We start from the raw sequence: 18,669 nt of genomic DNA on the forward strand, positions 1-18,669 counted from the left end.
CTTGTATTCTGTCTATCTTGTTAACTCCTCTGACTGTTTGGTCGTCCCGCAGTATGAACAGAAAATTTATTTATTTTATATGACTCCACCTTTTCAATTACTGCTCCTTCAATCATTATTTCCTTTTCTGTGGCATACTTGTTCATCATTGCTTTTGTTTTAGTCATATTCATCTTTAGTCCAAAATCCTTACTAACTGTGCATAACTGATTAAGATTTTCCTCTAATTCTTTGGGATCGTGGCTTATGACCACAATGTCATCTGCAAATCGTAAATGGTTTAGGTACTCTCCGTTCACATTGACTCCTTTCTGCGACCAGTCTAATCTTCTGAAAGCTTCCTCAAGGGCAGCAGTAAACAGCTTCGCAGATATTGTGTCTCCTTGTCGAACTCCTTTCTCGATTTTAAATTTGCTACTGTCTTTGTCTAGTCTAATAAAGGAGGTAGCACTCGCATATATTTTCTTCAAAATCATAATATATGGGATATATGGGGTATCTATGCCTTGTCTTTCCAGTGCCCGAAACATTGCCTTATGCTGTATGGAGTCAAATGCCTTTTCATAATCCACAAATGCCAGGCATAATGGCGTTTTATATTCATTTGCTTTCTCCATTAGCTGTGATATTACGTGAAGGTGATCCATAGTTGAGAATCCTGTCCTAAAGCCAGCTTGCTCTTTCGGTTGATTCTCATCAAGTATTTTTTCTACTCTGTTAGTAATGACCCTTGTGAACAACTTGTAGATGTGGGATAACAAGCTAATTGGTCTATAATTTCCAATTTCTGATTTATCTCCTTTCTTATGCAGCAAAACTATGATTGCATTATTCCACTGCTTAGACGTCACACCTTTTTTAATGCAATTTGTGAAGACCCTTGCCAATTTTTGTGTTATGTCTCTTCCTCCCAATTTTAACAACTCTACAGTAACTTCATCTTCCCCTGGGGCTTTCTGATTCTTCATTTTCTTCAATGCATGTTCAGGAAGAATATCGGGTATGTCGTATGTGTTGCTACTTTGCAATCCATCTTCCCTACTGCTGGCATAGTTCCCCTGCTCCTTGTATAATTTTCTATAGTAGTCTTCTGCTATTTGAATTATGCCTTATCTATTGTTTAAGTACGCCATCGCTATTCTTCAGTTTCAGAATCATTTGTCTTTCTGTATTACTGCTCATGGCTGCTGATTTATATCCTTTGTTTTCCCTTAATGTTTGTTCTACTTTTCTTGTGTTAAATCTTCTTATGTCCTCTCTGAGTCTCTTTCTAATGGCTTTGCATAACTCAGTATACTCAATTTTCTTCCTGCCAGTGTTTTTGTTGCTCTTCATTTGTTGTCTTCGGTTCATCATGACAAGTGTTTCTCGACTAATTTTTTCTTCTTTGGATTTCTTTTTCCCTATAGGTTTTTTGGGCTTTATCACTTTCAGAAAGTTGTAATATTCCTCGTCGATATCTTGGTCCTGAGCAGTCTGCAGAAGCTAAAACTTGTTCTTAAGTTCCAGTACATACTGCTTTTTCTCCTCTTCTGTTATCTGAAAGACCTTTGTATTATTTACTCGAGTCAGTTTTTTCCATTCCTTTCCTACATCTATATCAAGTGTACATCTTACCATTCTGATCACTTCCAACATTTACCTTATTCAGTACGGTAACATCATTCACAATATATCTTCTGTTAGTGAGGATGAAGTCGATTTCATTAGGGACAGAGGGACAATCACCTCCTTTTCCCTGCTAGCAAAATTCCTATATATCATTGACAAAACCCCATGACCTGCCCTGGCAGCTTGTCTGCATTGCTCAGAAAACTTCATATCTGACTGCACAATTACTCCCAGGTCTTTTCCATTTTATACCACCTTAAGTGTAGTACCACACAGTTGGTACCTTTCTCTGGGGTTACTTCAACCCATAGGCAGTACTTTGCATTTGTCAAGGTTAAACTTCAGTTGCCACTTCTTAGCTCATCTGCCCAAATTATCTAGATCCTGTTGCAGTATTATTATTATTATTATTATTATTATTATTAATGATAATGATAAGTAATGATAATAACCTGTCGATACTTATGCCGGCAGGGGATAGCGGGAAGTGGTAGGCTGAGTGCCATTCTGTAAAGGAAATAACGGGAGTCAAAATAAGCTGTCAAGTCAGTCCTTTATTTTGTTAGATTTTTGAACAGAAATCTAGAAGGCACGTTTATTTATTTATTCATTATTATTATTTTATATTTATTTTATTTTTGTGATCCTCCTTTTTCAATTTTCTTGGAGCTGGGGTCACGCTAACCTTTTAATTTCCGCGTGTCACCGTTAAAATGCCTAGTAAGTAAATGTAAGTAAATGCGAGCATCGAAAGTAACAGATAGTATTTGAATTTGGGAAGAATTGATTTTATTATTATTATTATAACATTTAACATTAATATTTGTTAATGCTAAAAATTACATGTGCTTTAAAATGTTGTAAGTGGAGTTTCCTCCACTTACAACATTTTAAAGTGCATGTGCAATTCGTGCAGCCATTGAGTACCTTCATTTAAAGGGAATGTCTCCGAAAGAAATTCATGAAGACACGCAGCAAACATTGGGGTAACCTTGTTCTTCATGATCAAAAACTGGGCAGCAGAATTTAAGCTTGGACGAGACAGTGTTGAAGATGCACCCTGAAGTGGAAAGCCAGTTACCGTGTCGACATCTGCAAAGGTGGATGCCATTCATGACCTGATCATACAAGACCGCAGAATCACATTGAAGCACATCGAGGCAACATTCAACATTTCCCATAAGCGAGCTCATAATATTGTGAATGTTTTAAGAATGATGAAGGTTTCTTCTTCAAGGTGGAGCACTGAATTCAATTCAGAAGCCAGAAAAGATGAGGTGCTGTCGTGAAATTGTGTAGCATTTTGAAGCTAATGAAGCTCAGTTTTGAGGGTGGTCACTATGGACAAAAAATGGGTGCACTTCTTCGACCCTGAAACAAAAGAACAACTGAAATAGTGGAAACAATCCTCTTCTCCCCTTCCTAAAAAGTTTCGAGTGCAGAAATCGGCTGGGAAAGTCGTGGCATCCGTCCTCTGGTATGCAGAAGGAGTAATCGGGTTTGCTTTCCTAGAACCAGGGGCCACTATCAATTCCCAATATGTATTATTATAACATACTGAGACGTTTCTGCTGAGACGTTAGGAATTGAAGCTCAAGAGGCGCAGGAAATTGGTCATCTTGCACAAGACAATGCATCAAGCATCATTTGGTGACTGAGTTCGAGCTATTACAGCATCCTCCTTACTCATCAGATTTGGCTCCATCGGACTATTTTCTTCAGATCTCAAAAAAAAAGTACTTGAAAGGACAGAAATCCGACAATGCCAAAGCTGTGATGGATGCAGTCAACTGGTTTGAGTCAGAATTTTATTTGAACGGTTTACGAAAGCTAGTGGATCATGCCAGAAAGTGTGTTGGCTTAAGGGGAAAGACAAAACAGATGGGTTTTTGCAACTTTCCGGTATTTCTTCTCTGAACGGCTAGAAATTTTTCAACCGGTTTAAATTTACTTTATGGTACTTACCCATGGATTTTTGCAACAAGAATTAAAGAGCTGGTCAAGCTCTGCCCACTGGTTTGCTGTGATTGGTCGATCTATTACTGTGCGTAACTTCGTTTCCCGATTTTAAACCAGTGCCAAAGAGGGGGTGAACCTCGAAACTATTTCCCCTCATTGCCGCCAGTGTAAAATCAGGAAAGATTTTTCCCCCTTTGCGACTGGTTTTAAATCAAGAACAGATCGCCAATCACTGTGAACCAGTGGGTGGACTAGGCCAGCGTTTCACTCTTTGTCGCAAAGATCCACGGGTAAGCACCATAAAGTAAATTTCAACCTTTCAAACTTCCTTCGTACAGCCTCATCATTCATTCAGTGAACCGATTTCATATCAGAGACTATGTCACGTGCCCATGTCAGGCCATACTGTATAAAGCAAGTACGCCGATATCGACGGATCGTCTATGTGCACGCGTGTAATTCTGCAAGAGAATGGGTCAACAACGCGACCTAATTCACTTTGAGCCTACTTACTATGGCAGTTCGGGCCAAACGTGCGGTGCAGCTTCATAGATACTGCGACTCTGATGGTTGTTCACATACAACAGTATCTAGAACAGGGGCTGGCAATAGTTGAGCATGATCACTTGGACGATTGCGGCGCATAGAAATAAATAGTATAATATTCTGGAGGACACCAATGCCAGAAGTCATACACTGGTGTGCAAAATTTAAGGACCAGTCAGGTTTTCACCTGTAGCTTCTCATAGGAGTGGCTTGGATATGGGAAAAGCATACCAAAGGAACCTCGTGAGGTACAGAAATGATGAAGGAAACAACAACGGAAACAAAACGGTACAGAGGGACTTTATTCAAAAATGGCAACATAGCACTGGCTGCCATGATATAGATGCATCACTGCCAAAGATGGAACAAAGGGAAGAGGTGGTCCTCAGTAGGAGATATGGCCACCCCTAATGCAGGCTTTGCACCGCTTGTCCATACTTAGAACAATGTTGTTGATAAGTTCTTGCGGTAACATCGTCCATTCCTCTGTCAGCGCCATCTTCAGCTGGTGAACATTTTTAGGTGGTGTGGACGTGCCGCTAGGCGTCCCATATGTGTTCGATGATATTTATATCAGTGGAACGGGCAGGCCAATCCATACGAACAAACAATGTCCTAACTTTCCAAAAGCATATCACAGCTGCAGTGCGTTGGGGTGTGGCGTTATCATCCATAAACACGAACTCGGGGCCAATGGCACCTCGGAACAGACGCACATGGGGAAGAATTACCTCAGTACAGTAGCCTTGCACCGGTTTCAGTATAACGCCTTCCAGTATCTGGAGTTGTGTACGTCCATCCAAGATAACGCCTCCCTAGACGAGAACACCTCAACTGCCATATCGATCCCTTTCAGTGATGTTTCCGGGGTGATATCGTGTACCAACCTCTCGCCATATTAGCCGACGCCAGAATCGCTGCTGAGACTGAATCTACTCTCATCAATAAAGAGTAGCTTACCCCATTGCGCTGCTGTTCAGTCTTTGTGTTCGATACACCACTGTAAACGGTGTCTCCGATGGGCAGGTGTTAAAGCGTACTGGCCGTCGGGCAAACAGTCAACTTTTGTGGAGTCGTGTGGCCACAGTAAACCGCGATATCCTGCGTCCTGTGCTCCTGTGCAGCTGGTTTGCAATGGATCGCGCTGTCTGGTGTCGATCCCTCTTTGCCTGTAGGAGTATATAGCGTTCATCATTGGGCATTGTTTTTCGTGGACGACCACCACTAGTCCTTCGAACAGCTGTAACTGTCGTTCTGAAGGCCGACCACGCACGTGAGACGATGCTACGGGCGATACCGAACTCTGCAGCCACACTCCTCGGTTTATATGGTGGGAAAGATTGCTAGCCCCTCGTTTAGACTGTATCCATGCTGTACTAAGAATGGTTGAACAACCATCCAGACAAAAACAGTTTTGCGGTTGGAGATAGATTGTTGATATAAAGACTGGTGAAGGGTAAAAAGAATCGTGCATCCTTAAAACTTTCTTAATGCTATTATAAACAACCAATTAACCATATCCTTTATTTGCAATCCTATATAGTCTATCTCCTATTTCCAGGTATCGAAACTGATTTTCATAGCGTTCACTTCATGTGTTCTGCAGCAGGGAATTTCAAACTTCTTTTAGTATTTTTAAACTCTTTATCGTGGATCGCCCCAGTGCCTCTTCATGCCATGACATAACCTAACCTAACAGCAGTACTGGGCACACCAATATAAGAAATACAAATTATCGTCTTCAGTCTTCAATAAGAATATTGGAAACAATTGTTAAAAGTCCTGCGAGCAAAGTTGCCAAAAATTCAATGAAAACTTGTCAGCAAAGACAAATATTTGCATAGGAAGAAGTGAGGGAATTGGGATTCATCCCTGCGTACTGAGGTGATCACTTTATTCTGTCAGGGTACTGTCCTTTCTTTATGCAATCATCACGTTTTGCATGGCTGCCCTCGAAACATATTCACGCATTAGTAACTTTCTGCGAATAGTAAGTGTTGTATGTGTATATCGTGAAACAGTACCGTCTCTCAGTAGAAAGGTATAAATGAGCCATGTACTTCGGATGAATGAATTCATCATCTGAAAGCCGAACGTAAATTTTTAATTTGTACTGGTGAGTAATTTTGTTTATCCTGTAACTGTACAATTGTTTTATTGCATTTAAGTCAACACTCTTGCATCTTAATATATAAAATATATAATTCTTAGGCAACTGTTTACTATCGCGTTTAGAGCTTGTGCCTGTTTTACTTCTGACTGATTTTACTTCTGATTGATTCACTCACTTCATTCAATATTTTCGGTGAGGCGTGAATTTGCGCGTTTATGCATAGGAGCCGCAATTGAAATATATATCCAAATACACTCAGATAGATCCTGCTCAGATAGCAAACAAACTGAATGAGTATTTTGCATCGACATTCACACATTAGGAGTTATTAAGGTTTGAAAATGGAAGAAGGTTATCAAATTGTAGCAGGGTGCTTAATGATTTTGTAATAACTGAGAGCAAAGTGGAGGAGAAATTGTTGAAGTTAAACGTAAGAAAAGCATCTGGGGTGAATGGGATCTATCCAGTTATATTAAAGGAGGCGGCAAAGCAGCTAAGCAAACCCTTAGCCATAATTATGAGAGCATCCTTGGACTCAGGGGAGGTTCCCACGGACTGGAGATGTGCAAATGTATCCCCAATTCACAAAGGGGGATCGAAGGGTGACACGAGTAATTACAGACCAGTTAGTTTAACTTCTGTTCCGGGTAAAATAATGGAGTCACTGGTTAAAGATGCATTGCAGGATCATCTAGACAAGACTGCAGCAATAATTCAGACACAGCATGGGTTTGTTAAGGGAAAGTCTTGTCTGACAAATTTGATAGGATATTATGATGTGGTTACAAAGGAACTGGATGCAAAAAATAATTTTGATATCATATATTTGGATTTCAGGAAAGCTTTTGACACTGTTGCGCATGGAAGACTATTGTACAAATTGGAGCAGAATGGTATTAAGGGTAAGTTGCTACGATGGATAAAAGGATGGTTGAGTGGGAGAAGACAGAGGGTGGAACTTAGGACTTAGAGACCCACGTCTCTAAGTTCCATTATCCAACTACCCAAGTTTTCTTACAAATGTGGCCATTTAGGTGGAATTTTAGGACGGTTGTGCTTTGGTTTTATCAGCTTCTTGTAATAAAACTTCCTGCTTCACTGACGAATCATCTTCTCAGTAGGCGTTGGTCTGAAATTTCGCTCTGCTGCTTTGTTCCCGTGTTGGCATATTGTACTATTTTTAGCTTAATTCCAATATTATAATTTTGCCTTCTTGATGCGCCTGCCGTTGATTAGTATAGCTGGAATTCACTTGTTACTCCAATAATAGCCTGGTAATTACTGAAAAGTGTACTAACGTATAGTAGCTAACTATCCATTAACTACTATACGTTAACTCTCTGTTTTGCGCATGTGCTGTATTGCCACTTTCGGCTTCTGATACGCAGGGCGATTTTTTAAGGTTTATTTGTTACTCCAATAATAGCCTTATAATAAAAAAATGTGCGTCTTATAAGCCGACAAATACGGTAATTTTTTCGTACTAATTTAGTATTTTATCAGTTTTCTAGGTCATGTATTTTCACTCCCTAGGTTGTATTTTTTATTTATTATTATTGTTTTTTTTTTTTTTTCAAATCCCAAACTCATAATAAAAACTCAAGTCTACAAACAAGACAGATATAACATTCATTATTATTATTATTATTGTTGCTCTTAAATTATTTCTCCCTGATTGGGGGTTCCACCTCGTGGTACCAAGTAGACAGGGTGGTTGTTGTTATGTCTGGCGTTACTGTTGGTCGAGGAACTCTCTGACTATCCTACAGGTGTTCAGGATTGCGACTTTCTGGAGTTCCTTGTAGGTGTTCGCTGGGAGACCTATTGCTGCTAGTCTGTTATGTAGGGTCTTTGGCACCATACCGGTGGTTGACACGATGATCGGAATGGTCGCTACTTGTTGCATATTCCACATCTCTTTTACCTTTTTCCCCATGGGTTTTCTGGACATTGCTAGTGTTGGGTACCGTTATATCAATCAGATAGGTAGCCTTTTCCTTCTTGTCCACAAGGGTTATGTCCGGTCTGTTGTGCGGGATTGTCCTATCCATTATTATGGCGCGGTCCCAGTACAGCTTGTGGGTTCGGCTCTCTAGTACTGCTTGGTGTTCGTACTTGTAGTACGGTACACTTTCTTTGGTCAACTGGTATTTCCTTGCTAGCTTCTAATGAATTATCCTTGCTACCTGGTCGTGTCAATGAGTGTACTCAGTACGGATGATCATCTTGCACCCCGCGGTGATGTGTTGGATCGTTTCTGAGGCCAGGTGGCATCGTCAACATGTGTCATCGGACACTCCGAGTTCCTTGGCGATGTATTTTCTATAGTTCTGGTGAGTAAGATGACTGTGTCCTATGCGGAGGAGAAGTGTATTGTGTTTCGTGAAGGTTGCTTGCTCGATTGCTATTGTTTTCTTTGTGTTGTAACATTAATTCTTGATAGATTTATTTATTGACGTTGTTGTTGTTTTTGGCGTAGTTAATTAATCTTCAGTTAATAATATTGTTGCTTTGAACCGACTATTATAGTTAATGGAAGGTAGAATTCATAGTAAGAAGCTTGGTAAAGGAGGGGGAAGGAAGAAAAGATTGGAGCTTTCCCCCCACTTCCTTTCAGAGTTCCCACGTTGTACAATACTGATTCTGTAAAGAAGGCTTCTGAGAAATCATCTAAAGTTAAAAATATTAAAGCAAGTAGTGTTTTAAGTAGTGGTGCAACGAGTACTATTAGTGTGAATACTAAACCTGGGACGTCTGCAATGCTGATTCTCATATTCAGGTAGGTGGTGTGGAAAACGTAGTTAAAGTTGGCTGCATCGTTGAATAGAGGATGCAGTTAGAAGATGATGTCGTAACAGATTTGACAAATGATTTGTCAAATGTTAAGATAACTGATTTTCCGGATATTCAGCCTGATAATATGGTTTCTGATGTAGATAGTTTTTATTCGGAATCGGGAAGAAGTACAGGCGCAAATGTGCGTGAGAGTGAAATAATTGTTGCTAACATACAGGACCAAAGGCAGAGGTACCCTGACGTGTCTACAATTTTTGAGCTTGTAACAAAGTTGAAGAAAAAAGTCATTGACTACATGACTAGTGAAAATAATAAAGTGACTAAAGCTGCAACTAATTTCTTACTTGACGTATGGATTGACATGGAGACTATCTTAACAGCATTAGTCGTTGACAATGAACGTCTTAAAACAAGGGTAGAGGAGATGGAGGTGCGTGCCAGTTTATTAGATGACATTGTAAGAAGGCAGCCTTTTCTATATAATGTTGCAGAACAAAAGGGAACTTATGCGGACAAGGTTAGAGCTGGATTCAGCCAGCCTCAATTAGGTGAACAGGTAATATTAAATGATATCTGTATGGTGGATAATAACAGGAAGCTGAGCAAAGTGGCAAGATTAAATAATAAGGTTATTTTCAGGCCTGAGGAGCTCTCAGAACAGTATAAGTCAAGCCAGGAAGTTAAAGAGGTAATTGTTAACACATTAAAGGAAAAGTTTCAAGAAATAAAAATTAGAAATCTGAGAGCTATACGAAATAATGGAGTCTTAGTTGAGACAGATAATGATAAGGATTTGGATAAACTCAGTAAGGCAGAGGTATTTTTTCAAAAGGGTATTAATCAGGATAAAGTAAAGTTACAGAACCCTACCATCTTAGTGTATGATGTACCTAAGTGTATGATAACTCAGGAAGATATTATTAGGGATTTATATAAGAAAAATCTTCAAGATTATGGATATGAGGAGCAAGAGGTCAGAGAGGCATTGTTTTTAGATTTAGTAACAGTTCCAAGGCAAGGTTTAATAATTGGGTGATTTGGGGTGGCTCCTCACATGTTGGAAAATTTGATATGTAATGACAGGTTGTATTTTGGATATACGTCACACAAATTCAGGCTTTTTACAGTTGTGACTAAATGTTTAAAGTGTTTGGGTTATGGCCACTCTATACAACACTGCACACACAAGACCGTGTCGTGTGGTCATTGTGCTCAGGGTAGCCATCTTTTTTGTTGATTGCTCAAATAAAAATAAAGATCCATGCTGTGTGAACTGCAAGCGCAGAGGTAGAGCTTATGATCACTCATTAAGGAATCGTAGTTGTCCTGAGTATAAAAAGGCTCTAGAGTTTGCAAGTACGCGTACTTATGATGGATAACTGTAGTACTTTTAATGTGAATGGTAGTTTTCAACATAAAGATGAAGGTAGTGTGCTTAAGTTGGTTCAACTCAACGCCCAAAAATGTCGTGCGGTTACTAATGAAATTAGAATGGTGGTTGTGCAAGAAAGTGTTGACATTTTGTGTATGCAGGAGCCGTATGTTGGTTCCTTTGCACATGGACATAAAATTATTGGTTTTCCTGCTGATGCCAGAGTTATAAGTGTAGTTGATGTTAAACCTAAAACAGCAATTGTGGTCTTTAATAAGTTATCGCAGATAACTGTCCTCTCCGGGCTGTGCAGTCAGAACTCAACATGTGTGAACATTAGTACTCCTAGGCTGTCTTTTAATTTAACATCTCTTTATTGTCCTCCAAGTCAGGAAATTGTTAACTCTATCCATTATATGGAAATAGTTTTCAGTGAAATTGGTTGTAGTAATTTAATTATTGCATTGGATTCCAATGCAAAGTCTAACTTATGGTTTAGCGGCATGACTGATCAGAGAGGTCGCTTAATGGAGGACTCTTTTACTGTTTTAACATACTGAATAATTGACTGATATATTGACTACACACAAATGAATAATTTGTGTGTAGTCAATATATCAGGTCAGCCTTATACTTTTAACAATGTTCATGGCAGGTCGAACATTGATTTGACTTTAGTTACTCAGGGGTTATCCAGACGAATTTGTCATTGGCTTGTGAAAACAGACTATACAAATAGTGATCATAGATCTTTGGTTTTTCATATTAATTTGGCTGATTTAAATACTACTTTAGATTTTGATAATTTTGAATTAACTAGATTTACTTATAAGAAGATTAACTGGTCTAGTTTTGCACGGTCAGTGGCTTTAGATTTTTCAGGAGACAATATGGTTAATTTGAATTTTTTAAATGCTTGTGAGTATGCTGCTTTCGTTCAGTCTTCATTGCTTAGAGCCCTCAGTTGTGCCTCAAGAAGACAACGAGTTAAGAGGCGAGTTGTTAATTGGTGGAATGCAGAATTATCCAGGTTAAGGAAAGAAGTATTTTTATGTAGGAAGGCATATCAGAGGTATAGGCGGTGGGGGCTGAATGAGGCTCAATTTTATCATGCATGTTATAGGAATAAAAAGAAAATTTATTATAGGGCTATTTATGAGAGTAAATTAAAGGCTTGGAGAAATCTAGTTACTAGTATGGGCAATACAGATCCTTGGGGATTAATTTATAAACTAAGTATGAATAAAGTAAGACCTGGAGAGATAATGAATACAGTAATCGTCAATGGTGTGGAAACAACTGATTGGATTACAACAGTGCAGGCAATAACATCGGAGTTGTTTCCTCATGAGGAAGCAGAAGGTGGGGAGACAACAGAGCAAGAAGGTATCAGGGACTCTAATGTAACAACCTTGGGTCTATTGATATTAGCTTATTTACTTTAGAGGAATTGAGAGCCATTTCTAAGCAAATTAACATTTCGAAAGCTCCGGGGATCGATTTAGTAGAGAATATCGCTGTTCTTAAAGTGATTGAGCTTTATCCTAACATCTTGTTAAACTGATGTAATAAATGCTTACTTCAAGGTACCTTTCCTGGGATCTGGAAAGTTGGTTTGATTAAGCTGTTAGTTAAGCCGGGTAAAAAATCGAATGACCCAAGAGGGTATAGACCAATTTCGTTATTGGCTAATCTTGGCAAAGTTTTTGAAAGATTGCTATTTTTAAGACTGAACAAAGTCATGGATAAAAATGGTTTGACCCTGCCTTATCAGTATGGTTTCAAGAGAGGGCATTCTACGGAGGATGTCATTAATGATCTCATGAATTTCACCAACCAGGCAGAGGGTAAGTATGTGTTAGCCATCTTTATAGATTTTACTGGAGCTTTTGATATGGTGTGGCATGAGAGTATTCTGTCTGCATTAAGGGGTATGCAATGTCCAGACTTATTGTATAGGACGCTACAGAGTTATTTGTATGGTAGGAAAATTATACTTAAAGCTAAGCATCTACAGTTTAATAGGAATCTTTCGAGAGGGTGTCCTCAGGGGTCTGTATTGGGCCCACTTTTATGGAACTTAGTACTTAATTTATGGCTAGAACAATCAGTTGAAAATCTGCATAAGATTGCTTATGCAGATGATTTGGTTTTATGGTAACACATTAATCCAGTAACACATTACTCTGTGCTTGAAATAAGAATGGCCCAGATATTAGAAAGTCTAGTGTTATGGGCTGATATGCATAAGCTATTGGTATCTACAACTAAAACTGTTATGATGCTTCTTAAGGGGAAACTAAATTATGCGCGACCGCCAAAAGTTTTAATTAAGGGGAGGCAGATTCCCCTAGTATCTGAGGTGAAATATCTAGGTATAAGAATTGATGATAGATTATCGTTTTCTCCACATTTAAATTACTTACACGAAAAAGTTAAAACATTTTTTAACTTTTTAAATTTTTAAAACAAGCAATAATTCGATTAACTAGGTCAGATTGGGGGTTGAAAAGGAGAGTTTTAAATTTATACTACAAGGCAGTCTACCCCTTTATACTACCCATAGTTGCGTACGGAGATCAGCATGGTACTTCAGAGTTACTAACGTTAAATTTAAACAGAAATTGTTATCGATTCAGCGCTCAATGCTTTGTGTTTTTTCTAGTTTGTGCAGAACAGTCTCAACGAATTCTATGCAGGTTTTGGCCGGCATTTGCCTCTACTTGTACATTGTTATTACTTAAAAAAAGGCATAGTTGTTTCTTTCATGAATATTATCTGATGTCACTATAGAGATATCTAAAGCTAAGAAAAATGTTCTAACACAGTTGATTGGTATGTGGCAACAGAGATGGGATCTTAGTGTAACTGGGGAGGTGACTAGATTGTTCATCACAACATTTACTTATGATAGTAACAACAAATGTTTTTTTACTTCTATGGTAACTTCGTTTATTTTAACTGGCCATGGGTCATTAAATTTTAAACTACATTACTTTGGTCTAGTCAGCTCTCCTTTATGTACTTGCGGTCAACCTGAGACTTCGAGTCATTTATTATATGATTGTAGTTTGTATGTTCAACTTAGAGAAAGGCTAAAAGTGAAGATTGGTAATTTAGCTAGAGGCTGTGAAAGTGATCTTATTGCTAATCAGGCTAAATTTCAAGCACTGCAAGAGTTCTGTGTAACTGTTTTTCAAAGGAAAAGACATTAGAATAATCTAATGCTTACTACTTAAGATTTGGTTATATACACTTTGATTATCTATGTTTTTTTTTTTTTTTAGTTTGTTTATATTGTATGTATATGTGTGTGTATATACTGTATATACATATATATATGTATGTATATAATTTTTTTTTTTTTTTTTTTTTTGCTGGCTCTCAGGTGGGAGCGGGATCGCTGGCACCCACCGGTATAGCACTACTTCCGGTGGGTGCGGGATTTTGGTGCATTAGGCACTGTTAAAATAGTAGACCAGGCCCAGTACCAAGTGACTATGGGCGGCCATTAGGGAGCAGCTGACCAGGTGCCAGCTGCTCCCTGGTGGCGAAGAGACCTGCCATACAGGTCTGTTTCGCAGAGGTTCTGCACAAATTCAGTTTATCAGGTGGAGATAGACGGAAGTCTAGGTGCCACCTTAGACATAATAATAATAATAATAATAATAATAATAATAATAATAATAATAATAATATAGTTCCTGGTGTTGATTACCTGGTCTTGGATGGCAAGCATGAATCCTTCAGTCTCAGGGAAGAGCGTCCCGCTCGTGAGCCATGCATTGGAAGCAGTTTTATCTATGTGATCATTGTAGTGTCTGCCATGGAGTGCCTTCTCTGCCCATCTTTCTAGCTTCGTTTGTACCTCCTGGTTGGGGGGAGGACTCCTCGCTTAGGTTGAGTGGGGTATACCGCTTGTCTATCTTCCTTATGGCCTGGTGGAGTGCTGCTGTGTGTTTCTGGAAGTAATCATTATTCTTCGCACAGCCAAAAGGTTGGCATTACGCTAGCTGAATTAATAATGAACCTGTAAGCTAAACACCGCCATTATCCATATATCAAGTAACTCGTTAAGAGATTGACATTACGTCATTATTACGCGCTGTCTATAATGCATAAATTATATTCCCGGTTTTTTGTTTTTTTTTTCTTTTGTGGAAGTGAAACTAAATATTTGGAAAAAAAAAAAAAAAAACACTACACCTGTGTGAAGTTTCGAAGCTATTTATTACTGACAAAACTAACAATCATCGTTTCATCGATTTTTTCCCCTTCGCTTCTTCATTGACTTCAAAAATATGACGGTTTCTACTGGGCGTGTTAGCATGTACAGTGTACGTAAAGTGCCTTTTGTCTTCGCCACGTACGTCCGTCTGCATGCAACAGCGCTACTCCTAGTGTATGGATTTTCATAACATTTTATATTTTGGCTCTTTTGCAAAGATTTATCGAACCATCCCAAATTTCATTAAAATCGGACCAATAGAAATCTGGCAATTAGTATTTCTTTGTCCGTCCGCATGTACTAACTCGACTGAGTCGAGTTATTACATGCTTACTTAGGATTTTCATTAAATTTTATATTTGGATAATTCTCATTATGGATTTTCATTAAATTTTATATTTGGATAATTCTCATTATGGATTTTCATTAAATTTTATATTTGGCTCTTTTAGAATGATTTGCCGAGAACGATAATGAAAATCCCGCTATTATTATTATTTTTTTTCATACATATTGTATTAGGATATCCATATACTGTACCGTTATATTATAGCTGAAGACTGGATGTTATGTTTGCTGCTGTGTGCTAATTGAAGAGATGAATAAGCGATATAGCGAATGCATAAAAACGAAATGTTCTCTGTTCGCGCATAAAAGTCGTTGTTTTTTTGTTATAAAACATGAATTATTATTATTTGCTAGCGCACCTGAAATGTTTGTTGAAGGAAGGATGGTTTGAAACTGAAGATTTATTTTTATAGCATTCATGTGATACTGATTATATTTTATGAAAGAAAGTTTCCCTTTAGCTACTGTTTATTTAGAAGGATTAAACTGCATTTTAATATAATTACGTGGTGATTTTCCATGAAAATTTTCTCTCCAAATAACCACTCTTATATCACGTGTTTTTTTTTTTTTAAGTGTGTTAAAAAAAAGCCTTTTTAAAAAAATAATAAATAAATAAAAGACTGAATGTCATATACCAGGGGTCGGCAACCTTTTTTTGAGTGAAGAGCCATTTTTGATCTAATTAAAAAAAAAAGACAATTTGAAGAGCCACACCTCAGCTCAAGCTGATAGGAGGGGAGGGGTGGGGGAGTTTTTAAGAAATGGAATAGAATGGGAAGGCATTATATTAAAAAAATATATATTTTTAAATATTATTTGTTAATACTGAAAAAACGTAACAAACATCCAATTAGGTACGAATTAATGTGACTTTTGCTGCTGAACTTCTTGAGCGAGTCTCTCAACATCAGGCGAGTATGCCATAACTTTCATCTTGGTGAGACATGCTGAGAGACTCGCATTGTTCAGACGGTTTTTTAAGTTGATTTTTAAGTCTTCTCTTGATTTTTAAGTCCTCTTTCAAATTGTGCTTCATACGAGCTAAAAGTTAGAGTCACAGGTTGCCGACCCCTGTACTATACAATTAAGTAACGTTTCGGAACCTTGCCGGAAGCCATCATCAGACCATACTTGTTACTTATTACTGTTAAGAGCTGCTTCCTGTCGTGTTAAGAGTGGTTATTTAGAGAGAATAACTGCATTTTGTTATTTCAACGTTATTTGTCGCCTTTTCTGAAACTCGTATCCTTTTAATGATTAGCTGACTAATAATTACAGTTTTCCAGTGTTAAAACAGTTGGAAAGAGTTGGATGGGGCATGAATAGTAAACAGCTGACAATGTACCAAATGTAGCTACGGCTGAATGAAGAAGTATGACATGCATATTCAAGGTAGCATGAATTAGCAAAACATGCCGAAGCCTTGTACGTGGTTAAATGTTTGTCATTCTTCATTCTTTCCAAAGAAACAAACGAATTTATTGCCAAGGCTAACTTAAAATAATTGTAACTCCTGACGGTTACCATTATCTCTCCGCCCTCTTCCCTGCAACCCTCTGTGTCCCTCATGCTATTATAATAATCTTAATATACTTCAATAATCTTAATAATAATACTTAAATAATCTTAAGTATCATAATATTAAGAAGAAAATGGGATTTTGGGGGGGGGGATATTTTTTCATGTTACCATAGCTACTGCTTCCAGGGCAGTTTTTAAGGATTTGTGACTGCGGGGGACCAAAGTTAAATAGGGGCCCATTTATTGAGGGTCATTATTATTGAGTATAGTATTGCTATTGCACCTATAATATTTCTGAGGCCGACCGAGTTACCTGGGTGGGTAAAGTGCCTGCCTGCCAACCCAAAGGTCGCGGGTTCGAATCCCGCCTCGGGCTCGGATCAAAGTACTGCAAAAACCTTGGGAGGTGCATTATGGCCGCCGATACACCAACAACTACCAAAAAATATATATATATATATTTCTGAGTATTACGTTCACTGTTATATTGTTAATTTTATATTTTTACCAAAACCATTTTCAAGGGGCCCACACTAAACTTTGCATTGGGGGCAAATTTTTCTAGATTCACCGCTCTGTCCATGAACCACTTTCGGCGAGCTCTGCGGTGGTTTGGGGTACAAGCCACTGTGTGCCTTGCCTTCAGTTCACTTGAGTTGAGACTTCTTAACACAGTTCGGTTGGACATGTTTTCACCTGTGGCCTTAGCAACCTCAAAAGAAAGTTGATAACAGGACCTCGTAGGATTCTGTCTTGCTGTTAGAATCAGATAGCGCTCTGCTGGTTTGACGTAGCCCTCTGGCGACTGTGGCCAGCTCTTCTTGTAATGGTTCCTGTCTTCTGAAATTGCTTCCATAGTGCCGAGACGACACTGCGTGGCACATTAAGCCAACGTGCCAACTCCGCCTGCGACTGCTCTGCTTCAAGTCGCCCAACGGCCCTCCATCCTGAGTATTGGAGATGTGGTTATCCCACTGAGCAAGCAAAAAAAGGGGAATGAAATGATCGCAACCCGTGTTTTTATAGATACGAATAATTTGCATGATGTGCGGCTCTGTAAGGTGGTAGATGGATTTCTATTGGATTCTCGGAATCTGCATGCCAGGATGCCTATTATATCAAAGATTCGTCTTCAGCGACACTCCTCACGATAAAATATTCATGAAAAATATTTTGTACTGTGAATTGCGAGCAGTTTAGTAGTAGTAGTAGTGGCATATGATGCAAGAAAGCAAATTTATAAAGCATCACCTGAAAAAAAAAAAAAAAAAAACACCTCACACATCACCTGTCCATCTCCTCCAGTAATTTGTCTAGTTCTTCCTTGAATTGATTCAAACTGCCTACTTCCACTACAACAGACGGAAGTTGGTTTGTTCTAACAATCAATCATCTATCCTGCAACCACTCTTCCTCAATTTGAATTTTGTGAGTAGTCAGAGTAAGAGAAAGAATGCCATCAGCACTGATTGCTCAATCCATTCAAAGCCTTAAACACCCCAATTACCTCGTAGGTTTCTAGCTTCTGGGCGCTGAAATTTGTAGAACTAAAGCCTTTCTTGTTAAGACCGCCCTTGTGTTCTCTTCGCCAAAGTCGTTGCCCTTCTCTGCAGCCATTCCAGCAGTTCTACATCCTTCCTAAAATAAGGCTTCTATACCTGAATGCAGAACTCAAGATGCGGCTTAACTGCCATTGTGATTATATTATCCCTTGTACACAATGGGATAATCTCCTCCTTTTCAGGTTGACAATCTGAATTAAATTTAAGGGCCTTATTGATGCCTTCTGTGGAGGTGGGTGGGAAGCGTATAAGAGTGAATGAATATGACCAAGTATACTAAATTTATACTTGTATATTAGTATACAAATAAAAAAAATAATAAATAACACTTATCCTTATCTTTATTTTTGTTGTTATTGGTGTTACAGCAAAAGCTTGGCTTCTTTGCATCTTTTGCCCTTTATTAACACTAATATTTTCCCTAAAATTAAAACAACTATTTAAATTAAAATTATTTAAATTGAAAAATGTTAAGTTTTATAAAAATGTAATTTATATAATAGGCCTTTTCTTTTCATCATTCCAAACCGATCAGTCCTTCAAAAACTGGTCCATTGGCATTAGCCAGAACAGAGAGAATGTTTTGCAAATAAGATGACTAGCGTTATCT

General features: G+C 38.3%; 1 protein-coding gene across 1 annotated transcript in view; it reads left to right on the forward strand.

Moving 5' to 3' along the window:
* The first annotated feature begins 6,164 nt into the window (after positions 1–6,164).
* The window catches only part of LOC150088671 (putative carbonic anhydrase 3), a 34,690-nt gene continuing 22,185 nt past the window's right edge, over positions 6,165–18,669 (forward strand). Inside the window, exon 1 of the mRNA XM_090370857.1 lies at positions 6,165–6,232. The gene's annotated coding sequence lies outside the window, so the exon portion shown is untranslated. The remainder of the gene's footprint in view (positions 6,233–18,669) is intronic.

This window comes from Mastigoproctus giganteus, chromosome 3 (assembly GCF_048544385.1).
Source record: "Mastigoproctus giganteus isolate SK-2022 chromosome 3, ASM4854438v1, whole genome shotgun sequence".
NCBI lineage: Eukaryota > Metazoa > Arthropoda > Arachnida > Uropygi > Thelyphonidae > Mastigoproctus > Mastigoproctus giganteus.